This window comes from Heptranchias perlo, chromosome 16 (genome assembly GCF_035084215.1).
Source record: "Heptranchias perlo isolate sHepPer1 chromosome 16, sHepPer1.hap1, whole genome shotgun sequence".
Classification (NCBI taxonomy): Eukaryota; Metazoa; Chordata; class Chondrichthyes; order Hexanchiformes; family Hexanchidae; genus Heptranchias; species Heptranchias perlo.
In genome coordinates, this window is record NC_090340.1 from 26,431,934 (window position 1) to 26,437,933 (window position 6,000).

Genomic DNA, 6,000 nt, shown 5'->3' on the forward strand with positions numbered 1-6,000 from the left:
GTGGGTTTATAAATGGACGTGTAGCATGGCTGCTTGTTTCGGGCCGGTGGCTGCTTAAACATGCAAATCGGGGCCTACAGCAGTTGTTGGAGCCCGATTGCAATTTTCAGGTACAAATGCACGACACATGCCCTACTTATTAGTACCAGGTGGTGAGTGAGTGAACGGGTGACCCGAAGAGGCACTGCCGGTGTCCGCACCACAAGAGGCCCAGAAATTTTGTGGGGGATTTTTGTGGGGCCAAGAGGAACGGAAGTGCTCCTCCTGGCTCCACAAAAATTCTGCGGCCTGCAGCCGATCTGTGCTCACCACCCCTTCCTCCGAGATCAGTGTAGGAGCCAGCCGATTTCCCACCTGCCCACAACCGATGAACTCCAGTGTAGCATCCGCTTGGCGCCTGCAGCTCGCCGGCTAGGATTAGGTCTCCCGACACCGGCTTCTGTCGGGCGGCGTGGCTACTCTGCTGACTTTGTGCCAGCTTCAGGTGGAAGTTGGAAATCTCCCCCCATGGTATCCTTCAGTGAGTAAGTGCTCAACATTGAGACAAACATGTGACTGAATTCCTATAAACAAATAGACACAAACATTGATTCGTAAGAAATTATATCAAGGAGGGTCCCGAGAGTCCAGTGTCACCACTAGAGTTACAGCGTGACTTGTGCTTTCAATACTTTTGATTTGTTATAAACATGTCTCAGGCACCATGACACATTTGGTGGCATGTATTGTGAAATCGCAAGTATTCCAAGTTGTGAAATATCCTAGACACGCGGACAGAAGACTTTTACAGTTCTGCTTTTAAAATATTTCTGTTGCGAAACAGGACCAGAACATACAAAAATCACCAAGCCACAACATGTTTGTTTCTCTTTTCAAAATTAATTTTCTGGAAATATCCACTGAAGAGAATTGCATTAACCTGCCACCACTTTTCAGTGGGGAATTTTGAGAGAGTGTCAGAGGTATTTGACAAGCTAAAGGGACTTAAGACCAACAAACCCCATGAGCTAAGCTGCACATATTGTGGGGTTCTGAAGGAGACTTAAGCAGAAATATGTTAGTCACTGGTTGTTGTCTGGAAGGAATCTCATTGGGCACTAGTGAGGCCCCACAGGATTAGAAGCAAGGTGTCTATATTTAACTAAAGGCAACAAAACTGACCAACTACAGGCCCAGAAGCCCAACATCAACATAGGTAAAATAATAGAAACCATTCTTGGGATAAGCTGGAGGAGAACCTGAATAATAATAACATAATAAGGAACAGCCAGAATGGATTTTAAAGGGGACGATCCTGCCTGACAAACCCCCTTAACCTCTTTGAGAGCATCTAATCGATAGCTAGGTTTATCTGGGCTTTCAAAAACCTTTTGACAAAGTTTCACATGAAAGACTGAATTAAGCTGAAACCCACAGGACTCAGGCTAAAGCATTGGACTGGACCAGTAGTTGGTTTAGAAAGTAGGGCTTTATCTGTGGGAGATACTTGATAGACAACGTCTGGCTTCTCCTTGACATCCTGCATTACACCTCCAGGAACCAGCCTTCTTGCTGTCTTGAATGCGGAAGAAAGCATTCTATGGTTTGTAATGGGACGCATCTGATGGACCTGCTAAAAGGACTGGACCTCATAATGTTTCATCAAATGGACCATCTTCCTCCACTTGAGTTCCACGTCCAAAGTAACTATAAATGCTGCACCTCCTCATTGTGGCAGCTCACAGGAGCACCTGGCAGAGATGCCAGGCTCCTCCCTTTGCTCTGGGCACAGAGCCACTGGCAGTAGACATGTAGACCAAACCAGACGGTCACGGGATCACTGTGGTGGGACTTAACACAAACTTTAGCTGTATGCAGAGGATGTCACCCTATATAGATCAACTCAGTTCCCAACATCACCAATTACATCAAAAGATTCAGCATCCTTTTGGGGTATAAAACGAAGTGTAAGAAAATGGTAGTCATGCTAATAACCATGCAGGATCTCACAACAATTATATATGCTTTCCCCTTTAATAGTGCCCACTGGCTACTAATACTGTATGTTAAATTAACCACTGTAAACTAAAAGCTGTACCGAGCCAAATTCTCAGAAATATTCAAAACACTGTGGGAGAACTTAGCCCAATGAATGTCCTTCCTAAATTTTCTGTTGGAGAAAATAAAGGGCCAATTTTCCTGACCCTTGCCCCCAGGAGTGCCCTTTTCCCTGAGTGCAAGGTCAGTGTAAAGGGGCGGGGACCTTGGTTCGCTGAGTCTCTGCCACTTTTATGTAGTCCCTGGATTTCTAGGGCTTTCCTGGGGGGTGGAGCTGGCCCTACCCCTTCCGTAGGCTCAATCCAGGTGTTTGGGGGTGTTCCCAGCCTCCTGGCTCATTTTCCAGGATCAATTTGGAGGAGAGGCCAGAAAGCATGGTGCTGTGACCTGCCCCTGAACCAAGGATCCATGGGCAACACTGGGGTCAGACTGAAGACATAAAAGGTAGAGAAATTTCAAAAATTTTAAAGTTCGCCCTTCTCCCCAGGATCTTCAGGTTGAATTGGGACCTTCTGGCAGCCAATCTCCATCAGTAGCCAAAAGGTCCCGATCTCTGGGACCCAACACACAGCTACACCTCATCTTTCTGTCCCTTCCACTGGCGCAAGGCTTTGCCAGAGCATTGGCCTACACTGGGCGTGTCCCTCAGTCAGGTAACTGTCCTTAGATTGGAAATTCTGGTGTTCCTGGGCCTGCTCTTCCCGGCCAGTGCCAGGATGGTGGGGTGGGGGGGAAGAGGGAGGAAAAATCTACCTTTCAGTCAATTCCTCATCTGTTCCCATGATTGATTCTGTGTCCTTAAAACTCTAGAAGAAAAATTGAGTAAAAGGAGAGTGCTCATGAGAGGAGTAACATCGGAATGGGGGTAGTGTTGAGTGGAGCCTGCAGGGGCTTGCTCTTGGAGTCCTATTGTTCCTAATCTACATTAATGACCTGGTTATCAACACTAAGTGTAAATCTGTCAAATTTGATAATGAGATTAAAATAGGGAGCGTAGTGCCAGAGAATATGCCAAAAAGATTTACAGAAGAATTGGGAAAGGTTGCGCAAATATTCAGACAAATGGCAAATGGATTTCAGCACTGATAAATGTAAAATATTTTGCCTTGGTGAAAATGCTCATAATCATACAGTAAATGAAAGACATGCATTTATACAGCACTTTATCATATTTCTTGAAGCACTTCACATACCAAGAATTACAACATGGCAGCAATTTTGCACACAAGACTCCACGAAACGGCTGTGAGAAGAATGCCAAGTTAGTCAAACTTTTGGGAATATTGCTGCAATTGTGTTGTTGGCAACGATCGCCATAAGTTTGACCATTGTCCACCCCAATCCACCAGTGCTGATCAAAAGCCAAAATTTGCTGGGAAGCTCATTATCATATTCCACAGCGATGCTAGTGACAATCCAAGGAGCTTTGAAGTGGTGCTTTGCTCAGAAGAGCCTCTTACTCAATTTTTAATAGCAAGGCACGTCCAGAAGGCTTTTAGAGGTTACATCCACAATTTAGAAAGAAGCTCTGCACACAATCGATGGATTTTCAAAAGGCTTTCGATAAGGTACCGCGTTGTAGACTCATGACTAAGGTCAGAGCATGTGGAGTCAGGGGACAGTTATCAGAGTGGATAGCAAGCTGGCTACAAAACAGAAAACAGAGAGTAGGGATTAAGGGTAGCTACTCAGACTGGCAAAAGGTGGGAAGTGGTGTTCCACAGGGATCGGTGCTGGGACCACTGTTGATCATAATTTACATTAACGACTCAGGAATCGGAAGCACAATTTTAAAATTTGCGAACGACACCAAATTGGGGATATAGTTAATACAAAGGAAGAATGCGACAAAATACAAGAGGCCATTAATAAACTTGCAGAATGGCCGTGTTTCGGGCAAATGAATTTCAATATAGATAAGTGTGAGATGGTACATTTTGGTGGGAAGAATAAGGAGGCCACATACTGCTGGATAATAAGGGGGTTATATTGGACAGCCCCTGAAACCGGGCGCAGGGGTTGAGGTGCGCGATTAACTTGCACCGGGTTGTTGAGATTGTTGACCGGAAGTCACCGGTAACGGTTTTGGCTTAGTACACAGGGAAGAGTCAATTCTCTCTTAATTCTCAATTCGCTTTATTAACGTTATTAGATCATGTACATACCGTTTATACATCTGGTTAGATATAGGCATGCAGTTTACAGCAGGTTATACAGTTTTATACTCAAACTAGGATTTAAACGCACACCCACTAGGTTTCCCTGACTAACACTCCCTGAGTGGTCACAGAATAGAAAGGATATTATATTACCCGGAAAGGAGAGATAACGCTGGCCAGGCGATTCGTTCTCTCTCTCTCGACATCGTCTCTACGTCCCTGATATAGTCTCTACGTCCCTGACGTAGGGTCCCTACTTCCACGATGGTTCGTCTCCGGAGTCTTCCTCACAAACACACTGGCACCAAGCCTACAATTCTTCAGTTTTAACTTCAAGCCTGTCTTTTCGAATGATGCTGTCTTCTCTGGTTGGCTTAAAGTTGCTGGAGTGGTTGGTATCATCCCCTGATTGGCTCTGTTCCAAGGGGCTAGGTAGCATCACCTCATTACTCCTTTTCTAAATAAGGCCTGGTGTCTCATCAAAGCTCCTTTGTCCCTCTAAGAAGTGGAACGAATTCAAACCGGTTCTGGCCAGTTCAGACCAGTGACTGAACTCCAGGTCACCTCAGTTCAAAAGTCAGTATCTTTGTTAGCAATTCGAATTAAGCTCAGTAGTTTTCTACAGCCCCTGGCCAACATCTCCCCCCTTTTGATCCAAAGATGCTTATCTTAGGATCATTATTCTTCCTTTCTGTGTACCACTCCTGAGGTTATCATTGTTCCCCAATGGGCATGTTACATCCGCGATATCATATGGTTATAGAAAAAATATAAATGGTTATAGAAAAAATACAAAAAGGAAGCGTATAAAATATACTTCACACAGTGTCCTTATATTGATAATCGCTTCTTCTGTTTCATTATAGCACTAACACTCAATTGTTGCAAAATTTCATTTTTCCACCTTCTAAGCTGATATACATTGAACATGACAAGTATTAATGCACATAAAATCACAACTACAGCAGCATGTGATAAAATCCTGACCCATGGATGTATTTGAACATTAGATCCCCAATTCCAAAACTTATCCCAGAACCCTTAGCAGTTCATCTGCTTTATCAGCATGAGTTTTAATTATTTTAGTGTGTTTAGTCCATTGATGAATTATCTCATTGGCTTCCTCCGCTATTTGCATCCAATCTGCAGTCAGGTGCGGAATGGGTGGTAGTTCGGTAGGAACATATTTCCGCAGATCTTGGTCTATATCGGTACGTTGGACTGTGAGGTTTTCGTTTATCACCATCCTCATTATTGGCTTAGGCAGAACTTGTCCACCGACAACCAGGTCTGAGGTCACATTGTTAATGGCCACATTGTGTCCTTCCAGAGGGCACTGTTTCCATCCTTTATTATAGTTCATAGCCGCTGTGGCTATGTAATGCATTTGTCCCACAAGCGTATTGTAAAAAGGACTGGTTGTTAACTGGCAAAATGGACAATGAACAATTTTCATAAGTACTGAACCCACAATTAGTAAGTTTCTGTCTCGTTATCTCTTCTGGACAGGCCCAGTGATTCCCTCCTTGGTGACACTATGACAAATCTACCCCTTTCTCAGCACCGTCCATTACAATAGCATGAGATGGTGGATTGCTCAAAGATATCCAAGTACCCTCATGATACTTGCCCACGTTATGAACTCTTTTTAAAGGGTAGGTCAAATTGCCTCCGTGCCGGGGAATATGAAACACCGCCCCAATGTAATATTTCTGGTATGAGTCACTACTCCAGTCAATATTTACATAGGTGTGGTCCCAGTGGACCATAATTTTACCTTGACCGTCGCTCCCCGATGGTCGCT